The sequence below is a fragment of the Camarhynchus parvulus genome, chromosome 1A, assembly GCF_901933205.1.
Source record: "Camarhynchus parvulus chromosome 1A, STF_HiC, whole genome shotgun sequence".
Lineage (NCBI taxonomy): Eukaryota > Metazoa > Chordata > Aves > Passeriformes > Thraupidae > Camarhynchus > Camarhynchus parvulus.
Window position 1 is genome coordinate 35,281,785 of NC_044586.1, and position 17,918 is coordinate 35,299,702.

The window sequence follows — 17,918 nt, forward strand, 5'->3', positions numbered from 1 at the left end:
TCTTTGAAAGACAAAGCACTCTCATAAAATATTGTCAACAGACTGAATGTTGTCCCTTAGTTGTTACCCATTGAGAACAGTTTCTAAACTAAGACAATTTCCTTAATTTGTTTAGAACAAAATTTGACACTAGCTTACATGTGGTAACACAAAATAATGAAAACAGGTGAATCCTACAGCTGCTCTTCCCTTGCTCTGCCTATCCTTCCAACACAGCACTCTTGTTTCTAGCACTGGCAGGATATAGGCAGTATTAGCTCCAGGACGATGGAAGAACACGTTGGCTATTGACTGCATGGCATCTACTAATGCAAATGTTTCATCCTGTATGGAAAATATCCTCATATGCTACACCTACATTAAGGACATAAATCTATTTGCCAACACTGTAGTAATAGAAGCTCCTGTTTCTTACAAATAAATTGCTATAGATGTTTTCATTTGAGAATATCAATAAATAAACAGAATAATAATTACTATCATTTTACAGAAAGGAAACTAATACATCTAATGCTAAGTGACATGTTCACAGTCAAACAGATGTTTATACAACACAGAGGAAATGACACTGATGATGAGTTGTCCAGCACTGTTTTCATTAGATCACACTGTCCAATGTGATTTACATTGCCATGTGTGATTTACATTGCCATGGCATTTACACCAAAGTTCAATGCATAAGCTGTCAATAGACTGAGAAAAAAAGACCATACTTTCATTTTAATGTTCCTAGATTGCATTATCTTTCAAAGTCAACATGAAAGTTGCTAGTCATGTATTTGCCTGTTTAATACACCCTTGCAGAGCAGCACAGGACAGAGTATGAGCATGCATAAATAAGCACTGTAAGTGTTTTCTGACAATTTTTTCCTAACTAGCTTCAAACTTCATCTGTGATTCTTTGAAGGATGCTATAACTATGATTAAGATATGAATTTCCACTAAATGATTCACATTTGAAGAGTACATCTTTGTATTTGGAAAAATCTTCTGGAAGAAGTAGTGCATTAGTTAGAAAAAGCAGTAGAGAGAGCCATTATAGACATTACACAGAGTAGGAAATCTCACACAATCAAGGTATTCAAGGTAAATAACAAGTGACAATAGCATGAATATTTCTGCCCTTCTGCATATTGATAATGACAAATGCTATTATTAAGTATTTAAAAATCCATTACCCTATGTAATATTATTTGCAATAGCAAATTAACAGCAACAGATCCCATGCTACAGGTTTACATGGAAGGGGTGTAAGGCTGAAAGAGATTTGATTGCTTGTTCCACATTTGTTACAGAAAATTTTGTTACTTGACATTGAAGATCACTCCTTCTAGAAACCCAACTCCTTTGTATTAAAACATGCCCTGCAACAAGCGAATGATGTTGTGTGGTCATGTGCAGTGAGCCTGTGTGCTTGCACACCTCACAGAGCTTCATGCCAGTAAATGGACTGTACTCCCTCTGTCCATCTCACACCTGTCCTAGTCACACCAGTGCTGCTGGTTCCAGCCACCACAATTGTAAATAGATATATATGGTAAGGATGAAGCACCTTGAATTTAGGGAAATCTCAAAGGTGATCCTGTGAGGTCAGGAGGGCTCCGTCTACATGTCTTCTGTGCTGTTGTGTATTGGCCCATATAATACTGGATCCTGGCAAACAGGCTGATAGGTCACATCTGGATTCAACACAAAGTAACAAATGCTTTGGCCAGACTTTTGCACTTCCAACACCTGTCACTGAGTTCCTCTGATGTCACAGACAGCAAAATTTGGCTTATTACCGCAGAAGCTCTGTAACAGAGTGATTTTAAACACCATGCATTATTCCTGAACACAGGCAATTCATCCATATAAACAACCATCCAAGTCTTACTTATATCTGGACTGCAGAACATTTGTAAAGCAAACAGTATGTGCATGATTAATCTTTTCAGGAAACAATTTTGCCATTCAGTTTATCCAAGACTCCAGCAGAGGGAGCAGGTCAGAGCAAACAATTAGGGACAAAAAAAGAAAGTAAAGATCAAAGATACGCACCCAGTGCTGAATTAATCTGACAAGTATCTGACATATCATTTTAGCTAAAAAGATTCTGGCTCTCTGTTTGTTTGGTTTTTTTTAAATATCAAATTCATGATGCCCACTAGATAAAATTAACCATTTCATTTCAAAGCTGATTCATGGCTGTTCATTTGAGGGTGAACACTCAGTTTTCTAAGGAATAATTACCAGGGTAAGTTACGAAAACATTCCAAGATGTCAATCATTTGCTGTACTTAGCTCACATATTGAAAACTGGAATAACTAAGGGAGTATTTAATAATACAGAAGCCAGCAGAAGCAGTTAAAAGAGGACTGGATGGAATTCCTCTTCCACCCATGCCCACAGATTGTATTAGTACATTTTTACTTTGTGCGTTACTGCTTGTTTCTGCAGCACTAGGTCAAACAGATTATATGAGTACTGCATACATGATTAATCTTGTTCAAATACTGAAACAATATACGACAGGAAAATAATACCAGTTTTTATTGAAATTTATGAGGACAACTACTGGCATGTTTATTGTATTTTTCATTACTTATTTGTTTATCAAGTACTGTTTATCTTATTTTGATGAAGAATAGCACAATTAAATTGACAAGAGATATGTATGAGACGTAACCAAGTCTGGGGGAAAGAAATCCTTGGTTTCAGAATATTTTCTGCCACTCCAGTTGCTGCTTATTTTTACAACTATTTACTCGATAAATGACAAAAATACTTCTTTTTTCCTTTTTATTATTTTTTGGGTTTTTTTCTTCTCCTAAATGACTGGACACATTCATCCATTTTAGAAACAGGGTGTCCAGTTTTCTTCTAATTCCCTGTCTATAATTTCATCCTTCTGATTTCAATGAGGCTGTTTCTAAATTATGGTTATTTATATGAGAGGAGAACATGTACAAAAAGCACAGCATAGTTTGATCATCATGCTACACCTTGTCTACAGCAGAAACTAATTCAAAATATATCTGAGCGTAAACAAAGATTCAAAATATAAACTTAAAGTTATAAAGTGCAAATTTCTAAATTAACTATTACAGCTCACCAGTAGTGAATTGGTCTGAATATCTAACCATAAATTATGTACATCACAGATTATATGTTATGTAAACAAATTTTAAAACTCATCTTCACCAAAATTTCCAAGATAACTTCTGTGAGCCTGCTGAGAGTGAAAATTAATCATGATTAGCCTGATTTCATTCGTAACAAGATACAGAATAAGTAATTTATTTTGTGCATCCTAACTTGCCTCAACTCAATTCCACAGCACGGATTTGAAGAATTTAAATCCAAAGAGCTTTGAGAGCATCTACTATAAACACATTTCAACAGTGATGGTGTAGGCATGAGTATCTGGAGATCTGTGCACAACAGATCTGTGCATTCAGGGCAGGAAATACATCTACATTGCACAGTGCAAAGGTCCCCAAGGTACAGCTCAGTGAGCTGGGTCCAGAGCTGGAAGATGCATTACCACGTTAGGTATCTTCAGAGAGACTAATTATCCCAGGTACAGCAGAATGATGCTATGGCTGTTCCAATTTTGCAACATCAGATCTCTGCACAATGCCACTTTGTGTGACATAATGTAACAGGTGTCATGGATATATACACTGGGTATTCCCAAAATAGCTCACTGCAAAATACACATACTCTGGGAGAAATTCTGGTTTAGTAAAGGAGATGGCAAAAATAAAAGTCAGCATGAGTCCATGCCTTTAATCTCAACTGATCTTTTCTTTTCTTTTTTTTTTTTTTGTCAGATGATTTAGCAGTAAAATGCTGGTAAGTTTCTTCGCTACTCTTATCCTACAAGTTTCCATTTTCCTATGCATTGGTGCTGAATCACAGACTCAGAATCATAGAACTGTTTAGGTTGGAGAACACCATTAATATTATCATGTCCAATCATTTTAGCACAGCACTGTCACTTCTGCTTTTACCACTGCTTAGTTGTACATGGTGTTGTTGAACAGCAATTGAAGAGTTCCAGTAAAGGAAATGATGCTATGTTACATTACACCTACTAGAGTTCGACTTTGAAGTACTGATTTGATCATTTTTGTGCTGTTGCTTAGCTGAAATAATTATCTACAGAATCTTCTCTTTATTGCATGGACAACCCAATGGATGTCATATCATCAACATGCTCAGTTTCATTCAATGTTGCTACCAAAAGAATTTCTCCTGATTTCTCCCCTAATCCAGAACTGCTCATTCTTTGTAAAGATGCTGTTTAACCAGAGTTGGCAACTGATCTATATTTAAAAAAATATCCAGCAGGAAAAAGAATTGGTTTTAATTGAAATCAGTTTCCTGAACTGGTTCACTCCGTTGGTGTTTGTGCCTCCACAAGCGCAAATACAGAGGAGAAGCACATAAGAAAGATGAAGCAGAACTGGTTTCAGTTGGAAGTTTTGGCTTGGACTAATGCAGGTTGATCTTATACCTAGGATGTAAATATTGTAAACATTCCTCAGACACAGAAAGTTGTGGATTTTTTTTATATGCACATCTTCCCTTTATGTCTCTGACAGAGTTTGTTTTGTTAAACACAAAAAGCATTTAGATGTGCCAGCTCCTGGCTGGCTGACAGTCTCTTCCAACACTTCCTATAGAGCTCAGAGGAATGACAAAGCTGTCAGATCTTTCCCTGACTGGTTGAACATCCACATTTCTGCAACAGTAAGTGCCAAGAAATACGTAGCTTGATTCTTACAAAGATAATGCACATAAAACCACTGTATTTCTCCATCAGGTAATGATTTCTTTTTCCTTAAGTAATAAAAATTCATATTCATCATGAGATACCTTCACATGGACTGGTATAAAACAGTCTTAATATATATAAATACCAGATCCTTAATCCTATACTGACATTACTTGCATCTAGTCTCCACACATTTTCTTTGCTCGTAACTAATCAGCTGCCCTTCAGATAGGCAGACTACTGGAATACCTGAGCTAGCTTTAAACAATCAGGTCAAGGAGCAGGGTTGAGATGTTCTAAGCCACCCTAACAAGGAGAAATCTCCAATAGAGAGACTTCGTGTTTTGTATTGGGCTGGCACGTATTTTTCATGTGCTTATACCAGCATAATCATACTAGAAAGAACTGCACTCTTTCTAGTATAAAAATGGGTTCTCTTTTGAGAAATTATTTCCTTTTACAACTTAAATTAATGGGATCAGAGCCTTACAATTAATATGTAGAGGCAAAATACTTCAGAACTATTTCTATTGAGCTCAGCCGGGCTGTTCAGGGGATAAGCCAGTATTTAGCAGGAGCAGAGGCAGTGCCCTGATCCAGAAAAAGTGATCCCTGTTTCCTTCCTTTTATTCACAGAGCTTACATAGTCCGCTGTTTGGCAACCTCATTTTGAGGGCAATGACCCACACTTCTTGTGATTGTTATGATGATCAACAGAAAATCTTTTCAGGGCAAGCAACTAACTGGTGCTGTTCAGCCTAATCCTCTGCCCTGTCTCTGATTCAGGCTTCAAATTTGAGTTTTGGATCTTCCTGGAGACAATATCACAAAACATCAGTAGCCAAAACAAACCTTTACCAAAAGTAAACTGTTGCTGCCAACTGTATTGCACCTGTGCGCACATGGGAAATAGTGTGTCCTTACTGCACCTGTCTGGTCTGCCTATTTTGCTCACAAAATGAACTTTCCAAGATCTCTTTTTCTATTCCAAATTATAAAAATGTTGAAAACAATCAGTTGCCCTGTTATTTACAAGTCTTAATACCTCTAATACAGCAAGTCAATGTCAGCACTAGAACAGTGCCTGGGGGTAAACACCTGGCTCCACTGGCAGCAAAACTCCCAGTGACTCCCATGGATGGACGACCTCATCCCAGGCCTACCAGTTCCTAATGGCAGGTTCTGCCCAATAGGCAGTATTTCATGGTTGTGGAAATTATGCAACAGCATACTGGCTTGCCTGAAATAGTGCATTTAGTACTCATAGGTTCAAGGGAATTTTTCAATGTATTTTTTTAAACCATTTTATAATTTCTAAAATCTGTTGAAGGCAAGATGTCATGCAGGTCACTAAGGAGTGGAAAGTGTAGCATTTTCAGCTGTTACAGCTTTTCTTTGTTTTCTGTTTGGTTGTCACGCCTGATCCAATTTTTTTGGTACTTAACTTTTCATTCCTGGTGTTTTTTCAAAGTGATGAGCTGATTCTGGTCGATTTTCCTTTCTCACCCTCTCTTTTCTATAGACTTTGCCCAATTTTTCTTTAACATCAAGTTCAGGTTTCTAACCAGCTCCATCAGAAAACCAGTAGGATTACTGAGAATAATGTACATTGTGATGGAGTGAGAGACTGAAATGTTAAAGGCTCAAACAATTGGCCATTTGCAAAAAGCAGTGGATGCTTTGCTGATAGTGTGCAAGGTAACAGCCCAGGTGCAGCGGGTGTGAGCACCAGAGGATGACCACCACAAATCAACCTTTGTAGCAAGAAGCTGGGATTTGAGCCAGGAAGAGGCTGATAAGCAGCAGATCCTGGGAGGTGGGGTAGTGCTTTTTATCATGTCCTTCTTTATGCAACTGGGTCATGTGTAAAACTTCCCTCTGGGGAAGAGATATTGGGACATTCACATGTAGGTCTGAAGGTGTTTATCTCCTCTGATAGGGCATAATTGGCTCAACTACTCTAATGAGAGGCAGTTGTCATGTCTTAGGCATTATAAACCATCAAAGACCCCTGAAGCACCCTAGGTCCTTCCACCAGAAGACTGCACATGATCCACAGTGTTGCATCCGACAGTGTAAAATTCCACTCCCGCCTCCCCCCCGCCAGAGGAGGTACCTGGGCATTCCCACTTGAACCTCACCATTTCTTAACCCATTGAACTTTGTGTTTCATGGCCTTCCTCCACCCCTGGCAGACCAAGACTGTGACCATCACTTCGATCAGTAGACATCTAAATTGCAACAATCAAGTTTCATTGCTGGATTCATGCATGGTAATATATTTTTTACTCCCACCCTTTCTTTATCTCTTTCTTCTAACTTCTCAAAATATATTGTAAGCTAGAAAAAAAAATTCCAGTCAATGCCTTGTAAGTGCCTCTTATCCATATCTGGATAAGTTCAAGTTGCCTAAGTTTATTTAAAATTTGCCAAGTACCTTATTCTACCTTAATGTTCTAAAGCTTGCAAGTAAAAGTTTGGTACTGAATGTCTGGAGAATTGTTTTCTCCTGTGCATCACGTAAAGTGACTCAAACAACACTCCCCTTAACCTGTGGAGACGAGTGGGATGTAACAGTTGGTTCTTTCTGGGTGAGGATGCACCATCCTTTTTTAAGAACTAGAAGCCTTAGACAATCTGGGAGCTCTGATATAGGTTTCATTTGCTTTGCAATGAACAAGTAGCACAGATGAACACCACAACACCCAATTGCTATGGGATATTGGCTTCTTATGACACTGACCACCTCACATGAGATAGTACCTGCCACATGCTGCTACTGCTGCTCTCCTTCCCCAGATGGTGGCAAAAAGGATGCCAGCATCAAAATGGTGCAGATAGAAATGAAATATGGGACAGAAATCAAAGCACTAAGTAGAAGCAGGTCTTCTGCTGAGATGTATTGTCCTATTTTCCACATTCTGCAGAATCCAATCAGCCTTCCTCTCCCTTCATGAGGAGTTTGGAGTTGGTGGGATGCACAATGATGTTCTTCTTCACACCATACACTGGGTATAAAGAGACTACAGCAGCTCACATCCTGGCTTTGTTCTCCTGTCCTATCTGGGGAGTGATGTCAAGATTAGAGGTGAAGAATGCCCCCTCAGTCATGGCCTTGGCATTTCAATCTCAACTTTCACGTACTTATGACAGACTGGAAGACAGCACCACAGTTTGACATGCATAAATACTGCTGCTATTAGAAGGAACACAGAGGGGATTTTGTGAGAATTTGTTCTGACTGAAAACCACAAATCTCTCAAGAACCTAATGGATAAAGCCCCAGTATATCCTTGCATAATCCATGAGAGATTCCAGAGATCCCTTTTTCCAGAACTGTGCAGCAGGTTCTGCCACTTTTTCATTTGTACAATTTCATTAAGCTCTTCAGAATTTTTATCTTGAATCCTGCTGATTCTGAACAGCATGGGCAAAAGCAAGGACTTCAAGCCATCCTGATCTTAAATTACAACTCCTTTAACTAAAACATGATCATCTAAGGTTCATCATCTTTTTTTCCTAATTCAATCCCACAATGGATATTTTTAAATAAAAACATATGATTTGAAAATGAGTTTTTAAATAACCAAAGAAAAGAAACAACATAGAAACGGCTTTTAGAATTTATGTGGAATAAAGGACATTATTTCAAAAATTTAAACTCAGGTGATTTGTCTTGTGACATGTATAATGTATGAAGTTCCTTTTCTTTGAAAGCCACTACTGGAGAAGGATATGGTTGCATGGTTAACAAATGCTATAGGGCAGAGAGACTTTCTTGGGCAAATTTTCAATTCACTAGAATTTTCAAACTCGTATTTCACCATTTCCAGCTCCCATATTAAAAATCTATTAGCAGAAAGCCCATTGAAAAACTGATCATGAGCACAAGAGACTTTTTCTGGAAACACTTCTATTGAGTTCTCATGCCTGAACAAAAGCAGATTGGCACATTCAGTTATATACAAACGCCTTTCAAAGGGACCACCCCCCCTTTCCCATAGCCACGCGTTTCAGGGCTCTATATGCTGAAGGAAGCCAGTGAAAGGTTTGAAGGGGTGGGGAGACCAAGGGCTTCCACTGAGATCCTTCAAAGTCCTCGTTCTCTATAGTGGGAGGATTTCCCTCTAAATCCTTTTCAATAGCATATTGATGGCTTTGAAAGCTTAAATGGCATTTGTCAACCATCAGTAAATCTTGAAAACTGTTTCTGCAAATAGCCCAACTCCGAGTCTCAGATTTTCTCATTAATCTGTACGTAAGGCCACTGAAGACTTTTTCAGAGCCTAGATAATGCCTGGATTAAAAGGTCCATTCAGAAGGGAAAACTTTAGCATTCACCTTGTGTACATAGCCATTTCACCAGTGGTATTCATGGGTTGTTATTTCAACTCTGCATTTGTCCTGCAAACAAGACATTTTGCCACAAAGACTTGGTAGAGACATTCTTCAGTAAATTACTGAAACCTAGCCCCACTATTTGTCATGGTTTGTTATTTTTATCAACTGTAATCAGTTCAAACAGAAACCGCAGACTGACAACTTTACAATTATGTTACTATTTTAAGACTGGAAGGTATGTTTCTTCTAATTCAACAAAGAAATTGATTAAAGCACAACCTGATTGCTTTATCTAATGAAACAGTCTAAAATTTCCCTTAAGCAGAAGTTTTTTGTTTGTTGCATATTTAAAGTACAGACAAGAAATTGATATTAATCCTTATTAATATCCTTACTAATCCTTATTAAGCATTCATAATTGATATTTTACAAAATATTTATTTAATTAAAAGGTTTAATAATTTCTAACATGTAACATACTGCTTTGTCTTTCTTCTAGGACAATGCAGTTTTAATGTAACTTTCTTCAAGTAAAGCTAATGGACAGGCTTTAAACCTTCGAAACCTGTGCCCCTTACACACACAAACATTTTTTAGGCTGCTCTTACATCCCAAGGCCTTTTTTTTTTCATTGTGTATCCAATAGCTTAACCCAGAGCCAAGGTATGACCTACTTTGACAGGTCCAAGGCATTATTTATTATTATTATTATTATTATTATTATTATTATTATTATTATTATTATTATTATTATTATTACTACTACTACTACTACTACTACTACTACTACTGAAATAGTATGGTCAAAATGTTTAGGTACCAAAGAAAAGAAGAAAAACAGAACAACATCACACATTGGAGACCCTAGGCAAAGTTTGAGATGCCAGTCGTGCAATGCTAGTCAAAATTTTTTACATTAAAAGAAAAAAAAAATTCAGACCCCTTTCAAATTTCCCCCAATCCAGACAAATGTTATTATTTGAACAAAAAGACCTTTCCACCTTATTAGAAAATATACTGTGGATGTCAAGGACACATAGCCTGGGGATCACTGGACAACCCTCACCAGGATACACAAAGATTATCCTTCCCACTAGTGCTTTTGGAAGGGAAAAGTTTAGTCGAGTCTGTCCTTCCTTCCTTCCTTCCTTCCTTCCTTCCTTCCTTCCTTCCTTCCTTCCTTCCTTCCTTCCTTCCTTCCTTCCTTCCTTCCTTCCTTCCTTCCTTCCTTCCTTCCTTCCTTCCTTCCTTCCTTCCTTCCTTCCTTCCTTCCTTCCTTCCTTCCCACAATGTCCCCACACTTTTCTTACTATCAAAGGAGTTTAAAAACTCTCTGCAACTTGGATATGGCATCACAGATCATCCACGCTCAGCCCAGCTCACTGTAAGCCTCACATGAAGCCTGTCACACAAACTGAAAAAGGTGTTTTCTACTCCAAATCTCCCCCATGCCATGGCTCTGGGCTGACTAAAAGTAAACTAAACTGCCAGACTGTTTTAGCTGTGGTTCATCACTTGAGATCACTTGCCTGGCTCCCAACCATTGCTGTTTGCACAGCAGAGGATGCACTTCCTGTAGAGCCCTTATCATGTGTACCCCATGGAGACACCCCAGAAAACCTGGAGAGTCTGAAATGGCTTAAGGCAGGTATGGGTGACTAACTCAATTAGAAGACAAAATGTATGCACAATATTTATACCAGTGGTAGAACAAGGACAATAAATGAAGAAACACGATTCCTAATCTGCATCAATACAAGTTTTCTGACATCACAAGTATACTGTAATGCCTGGTTGGTTATTCAAGCTTTTTTTTTTTTTTGTGAAAGAAACTAGTTTTCTTTACATGGAAAAGTGAGAAGCTGTCTTTACTTTTGTCAGGACATTTTAAGACTTGTGACTTGATTGCTGGGCCTTCTTTTATAAAATATAAATATTTAGATCTTTCTAGAAATACAGAAAACTTAGTAAGGAGGACTAAATAAAAATTAGTAAAACCCTAATGAAGGTGAATGCAATCTAGGCTGAAACAACAATTAAAAGAGTTTTGAAATCTTTGATCTCTGTAAATCAGAATGTGTTTCCTGAAAGCAGAGCTTAGAGAGTCCAGTTTCATGTAGGTTTCAGTCTTGTATTCAGACTCCTTTAGGCTCAATGAGGTGGAACAAGTTTTTCTCCCATGCAGTTTCTTAGGTGTCTCCAGATAAAAACCATCCTTTTTGGTAAGGTTAGTGCTCAGGTAAGGTCAGGCTCAGTGCTTTGATGATGGCTTCCAGATGGCTCAGAACAAGGGCAGAGCTCACACATATCTTCCTAAAAAAGTCTACATAGATCTGACTTCATACGTGTGTTGAGCTCTTTAGGACTAGGAGTGATATTGCAAAATTGAGAAACTTGTAAAACTGTTTTTCTGCACCAGTTTGACAATTGTCTATTTCCACATTAGCACAAGAAAATGGTAATAGCTCAGCCTCACAATGAACAGAACACTATGGAAAAAGGACATTCATAACTAGAGTCAGTGTTTTCCTCCTGTAAGAGCTACAGATAATCTGATTTCCTCATGCTTTTCATGTCAAAAAACTCTAAGGATTTAGGAAGCTAATTTCTGTGCACCTCAAAAAGAGGCACAAAAGCAGTCTCCAGTCCTTCCTCAGGTTGAAGAATAACAGCTGTAGGAATCTAAGCTCTAGCTCACATCTCACAGAAAAAGTGATGTAATTCAAAAGTCTGAAACAGAATTGCTATGTCTTCTCTTGAGAGGGCCAGGGGAGCAACTTCTACCCACCCATATGCAAGAAAGATGTTTATTGCCAACAGGTGGGGGGAATTACATGCTTGCTGTCTTTTCCCTCCTGCACTTTTTGTACAACAATATTTTTCAAGGAACAGCATAAAGAGTTATCTGCTAAGTAGGAGCTGAGGAGATCGTAGAGTGGGAGACAATTTTGCTGTGGCACTAAGCAATGCAATAAGGAAATGAAAATATAAGTTTGACTATCAAATCAATGCTTTATCTGTGAGGCAGTGCTGCCTCCTTAAGCAAAACAAATAAATATTCCCAGGCTAAACACAACTCTCAGTGCTATTTCAATGAATGCTTCTACTTTTTTTATAACTCTTACATCAGTTTTAATTTTTGTTACCATGTTTTCACATGGAAACTAACATAGCTTTTGCCATCATATGTCGGAATACAAACACAGCAGACCATTACAATGTCAACATATTTTAGGATGTAGAAAGACAACTGAAAAAACTGTTATATACTTCAGTTTAAGCTTGCTATCATACGGGAACAGAGCTTTTATTTTTTCTTCCTCCAAATACTATTCAATGCATCTTGCTGGCAGGGGAAATTAATTTTCCAAACTCTGCCTTTAAAGTAGATATTATTTTTTTAATAGGAGCGTCTTTGAGATAGAACACATGCCCCTGTTTCTCTATCCACACCATAAAATGTTTTTCCCATTCATCACCAATAGCTGCTTTTCTTTTTTTTTCCTATGAAAGCTTTTATAGAGCCTGCCCCTATACTTTAGCTGTTCCTGACATAGCGGATCCACAATCCCAATTATGGTTGTGGACTGCAATACAACAGTAACATAAATGATAAGTAGAGTCCTTAAGCTCATCTGACTTTTTAAATAAAACCTTGAAAATACAAAGAGGTAGGTGGACAGAATTATTAAGCAAACTGGTTGTACTGCCTGTTGAACTAATCAATTCATATAAAGATGAGGAAATGTAGGGGAAGACAGATATTAAAAATGAGGGATTCTGCAGCCTATGGAATTCAGTAAGATCTTAATGAGTAGTTTGCCTGGATAAAGATGGCACGCCACTGTGTCTGCATATTAATGGGTTTACTGTGAAATTTTTGCAAGACATCTTGATTTATACTGAAGTACAATGGCCAGAGCCAAGGAGGAGTGACAGCTCCCAGGAAACTCAGCAGAGGCATATTACAGCGCAGCACAGGTGTCAGGATAACAGTCACATGCAATTGTTACCCAATAGAATCAGGAGACTGGGATACCCAGTAATTTGGCTTTGGCTATGGTTACAGAGTTTTTGATTTCACTGTTATGGCCTCAGAAACCCTCATCTTGAAGTCTTATGGCAGCAGCAGACCTAGACATTAATAAACCACTGAATTACTCTAATGCCATTGTGGAAAAAGATATTAAAATGCCTTGTGAAATCGAATACCATCCTCTCAGAATGGCAGATGTACTGTTTACATGGAATATGCTTTTTCCATAAAAGAGAAGAGAAGCTAAATATACTAAAACTCATGTGAAATTAGTCTTCAGAAATATGCAGCTGCGTAACACTATAGATCTTGTTGAACAATGATATCCCAGCCCAAAAAAGCACCTTAATCAGGGCCTCTCTCCTATGGCACCATCCTATTTTCAGTTAACAATGTTTTCAGATGAGCCGAAAAGGGGTACTTTGCTCCCACCATTATAATTTCTGCTATTCTTTTCTTTACCCTTTACAAAAGCATGAAAGCATTGGATTGCTAATTACTTCTATCTAGCCTATAGGAAAATTAGTTTATCTTCCTGATCAAAGCAAATTAGGCAGATCATGGCTGATTAGAATGCAACAGTAAAATCTCCATACTTTCTATTCCACCCCCTTTTCTCTCAGAAATGGGGCCTGTGTCAAATATGTAGATATTTCCCACGACCAGTCTGGACTCGGTTTCCAATGGGCTCTGGGGCTGGGACAATGGTTCTTACACAGACACTGAAGTTCTTTAGTTCAGTCATTGTGCAAGGAAAGAACTGGTAACCCCTTAGCTAGCATTTGATGAAACATCTAGATTTACATATTTCCCTAATTGCTTTTTTTGAATGTGAGTGAGATTTATCTGACCAGAGTTAAACATCTCCTTTATTATACTACTGAAAATACAAGCCTATGCTTTTCAGGCAGAGCTGCACTTGGTTCTAACCCCGGCATTAAAACACTGGTTTCCTCTACACTGGGACAAAGGGATGTCTACCTTTACTTCTCAGAGCACTATCTAAAGAAACTTGAATACTTGTTTCCAAAGTGGCTGCTGCATCACATTGCAAAACTGAATACCCTTGCTCCTTCTAAGTAATTGCATTTTTCATCACTCTAGTATTTTACTCTTCACTTTTTACCCTTCATAACTCATTCCCCTTCAGTTTGTGTTCTATGGCTTTAACAGATGAAAGCCAAGCTATATGGCCACTTTATTTATAACCAATTACTATAAATTAACAGTAAATCTCACATTTAGCTCCATTTAAACATCACTATGCAGCTGCCCATTTGAAAATAAAATGGTTGCCTTCTTTCACTTCAGTGGGCACAATACAAAACATCCATTGAGCTTCTCCTTTATTGCAGCTGCCAATGCCCAGCCGACTTTTAACAAACCAACCAAGCGGAATAACAATGCAGCTGCAACATTTTATGGTATTTCTGTTAGTTCTCTTTTGACACTGAAGGTGTTAATTAGGAATCAAAGAATACAACCCTGCCAGCTTTCTTTCACAAACTATACTCTGGCCATTCCAGTTTTCAGAAGAAAAATAAATCTAATAAAAGGACAAAAACGTTGTTTGTCACACCAGTAACGTGTATTTAAGATCCTTTGATCACAAGCTTTTTATGTAGTCTTGTCAGACAGGCTGAAAATATTTTTTCCTCTCTTTTCTCCTTTCTTCAAGCTTTTCTGAATACTGATTCCAGGATTGTCTGAAAAGGTGAAAAAAATGAAACTGGAATGCTTGATGGGTTGAAATGGGTTTGCTGAGAAAGCCAGCTTTAGATCAAATAAAATAATTGCTCACTTTTCTGATTCAGGTGTAAGTTGTTTTGAAATACAAATGAGCTGTTCCTGTTAGAGAGTTTAGTAATTCTTCAATTAAAAAGTATCATTTAATATTTCAAGCCATTAGATATTATGCAGATATTTTAATATTAGTACATCAATTCTTTTGTGGAATCTCATTTTAAACCCCAAAATATTGAAAAATATAGGAAACATACATATAGTCACACGTACCGTACAATACATATTTGATGTTTTAGTTACACTTATTAACCATAATCATGTTAGATGCATTCAAAGGTAGCAGGATGTGTCACTATCTTTAATCTTTAGTCAAAGTTAAAACCTTAAAATAGGTTTATGAAGTTAGCACAACTGAGAATTAGTCAAGCTTGCTAGCTTACCAAGCAAGAGCTTTCACTGTTAAATACACAGATCATGCCAAAATCCATTAATCCTGCCAGGGAATGGCAGAAAGAAGATCTGGTTGTTGATTTAATGATAATGAATTGAGCGGGCTCTTAAGGTTACCTGCAGAGTTTGCTAAACTGTAAAACAAAGTCAATTTTAATAAACACTTTTTACAGAAGAATATATAAGGGGTGTTTTTTTTTGCCTTAAGCACCACATAAGAGGAACATTCAGCTGTACTTACCTGGTTATACATCTAATATATTTTCTTATAATGTTAAGTATATATAGAGGCTGGTGATTCTAAAATGTATCTGAGGGTTTTGATCTTTGATAGTCCAGAAATACAGAACTGCCTTGAAAATGTTAAAATACAAATCTTAGCAATAAAAATAAATTCTGATGAATGCTGTCATGCTGTATGTTTCATGTAAAGTGCAGTTTCTGCCTACTGGAAGAGACTCATATTGAGATGATTCAGTTATAAAGGTACATGTTCTTTAGTGTCCCAAGAGTACCATTTCTTACATTCTGGAATTTTAGATAAACAAAACATAAAATTGGAAGATTTAGGGGATTTTTGTAAAAACCAAATATGTTTGCCTTTTTTTTTTTTTTTTGGTAAAGGGATAATATGAGATGATAACCTATTAATTCAGTTGATTGCTGTAATTTTATCTGTTTTACTTGAGCATTGGTTGTGGATGTAGAATTTGGTTGATTTTCACAGCAAGCAATGGCAGCTGGAAGACAGAAGAGAATATTGTCTTTCTGCATATGGAATATGGTAAAACCAGCAAATATATTTGAAATTGGCTGCTGCAATCACTTCTTACAATGCTTTTGTTCTGTTGTTGTAGCATAATAGTGCTATGCTATCCAAAGGAATAGAATTATTTTTGTAGCAAGATATCAAGCATATATACAAAAGCCATACTTCTTTCTATAGGGTTAATAATTATTATCAATGTAAATAATTTTTTCTTGATGATATATTTCATGGCTTTTTTAGAGTGAGGTTACATTGTCAATGGTAAGGTTGTATCTGATGAATCTTTCACTTTCTTAAATGTGGCCTTGTGTGCTCTACAAGCTTTTTACCCAGTCGTTATTTTGAAATTATCTGTGTGTATATATCTGAACTTTGGTGTATATACTTCACATATACTAGACTCACAAATTCAAGAACCGTGACTTTTAGAGACATGTCTGTGTGAAAATTTTTCTCTTGGCTGACTACTAAATCGAAGTACTGTAAATGAACTCAGATTCTCTGAGAATGTTTGGGTGCTCAGTTTTGCTAAATTCCAGATTCATCTGGAATACTCTCAAGAATTTATATTGTGTCTGTTATAAGCATTGCCAATGAAATTTTTACAAAATATTGTTCACCAACTATACCAAATTAATCAAGGGGAAAGACTTTTGTTAATGAGCACATGACTACAACTAAATCAAAGATAAGAAAATCCTGTCCTTATGGTTTTCTGTAGGGTCATTTTTGCATAGGAACCTGGAACGGTGCAAGGGCACTTGAAAAGTTTTCTGATCCCCTTCACCAGCTCACTGAGCTCCCAATCTGTTGTCTCTGTCCATTCAGCTCCGCTGGTCTGGCTGTTTCTGTGGCTACATTCTAAAGTGCATCAGTGAAATGAGATACATACTTTTCAAGCAGAAATGTGTTTCTTTTTAAACTAGATTTCACAGAACTGGTTAGAAGCACAGTCCAACAAACAGCTGAGTCAGCACAGCTGAAAGAGATGGAGCCTAGAGCAGGAGTGGGGGAACAACTGGCTCCAAGGGGAGGGCAAGGCCAATATGAATGTCTAAACAAGTCTCTTTTTCAGAGGGACTCTTAATATGGAAGCACATTTTCTCCTGAGTTTCCTCTTCCAACTCCAATCTTCCAGAAAACTTTGAATACTGTCTTCTTCCAATTCTGTGAATGCAGAAACTTAACTAGCAAAGACAAGTAACTCCTACACAGGGAATTCTGCTGCAGAAAGCAAGTTCTTTTCCCAGTGCCCTGCCCTGCTAAGCAAAATCATCAACGGCACTTGAGCCAGGACTTTCAGGAGTCAGCACACATGCTGGCACCTTGGAAGTTCACTTTTGGTGGTCTACATTTTCTAAGTTTTTTCTCCTCACAGATCCAGCCAGTCCTAAATCTGTTTCCTTTCACAGCTTGGAGAAAGAGCCCATTTTGGTTTCTTCTGTTTTTGAAAGATGAAATTCTGTGCTTGTGGGACCAAAAGTGAAAGCATATAGATTAAACATATCAGAAAATAAAGCATACAAATCACCCTTTTCCTGCCCTCCTTCTCATATCTTTCACTAAAGCACTAATACTGCAAGATTTCATTACATACCCTCAAGTACAATCTTTGGACTGAACCCTACATGTCCTCAATGTCTTCATTCTGTTGTTCTTTCAGGCAGAGTAATTAGAGCAAAGAACAAATTGGTTCTCAAAGGTAGCTTCTGCAACGATGGCACTGATTTAAATTACCCTGTATTTTTTCCTTTTTGTAAGTAAATAATTTTTTAAAAAATGTATTTGCTAGACACTCACTATTTTTTTTTTG

The 17,918-nt window shown here is 37.4% G+C and overlaps 1 protein-coding gene across 1 annotated transcript in view; it reads right to left on the minus strand.

Moving 5' to 3' along the window:
- Window positions 1-5,239, minus strand: part of LGR5 (leucine rich repeat containing G protein-coupled receptor 5) — a 59,682-nt gene extending 54,443 nt beyond the window's left edge. Inside the window, exon 1 of the mRNA XM_030959464.1 lies at window positions 1,553-5,239. The gene's annotated coding sequence lies outside the window, so the exon portion shown is untranslated. The remainder of the gene's footprint in view (window positions 1-1,552) is intronic.
- Window positions 5,240-17,918: the final 12,679 nt, after the last annotated feature.